Raw genomic sequence first — 255 nt, 5'->3', positions numbered from 1 at the left:
TCAGACGAACCACTTTTAGTCGGAGATTATTCCGCTCTCAGCGTGGGATTCAATCATCTCTTCGTGATTACCCTGTGACTCGAGACGCATAAACATCTCGGGAGAAATGTATCGGTAACAGGGGAACATTCTGCAGCTCTTTTTTTCCCGTCCTTTTATCTGGAATTTCGCTTTTTTTCTCTCTCTTTGTTCGCTTTGTTTGCTATTTTTATTTATATGTTGATGTGTCGAGAAATGAAGTTAGGAAATTGGCGC

This window comes from Penaeus monodon, chromosome 27, assembly GCF_015228065.2.
Source record: "Penaeus monodon isolate SGIC_2016 chromosome 27, NSTDA_Pmon_1, whole genome shotgun sequence".
Lineage (NCBI taxonomy): Eukaryota > Metazoa > Arthropoda > Malacostraca > Decapoda > Penaeidae > Penaeus > Penaeus monodon.
This window is presented reverse-complemented; position numbering follows the sequence as displayed.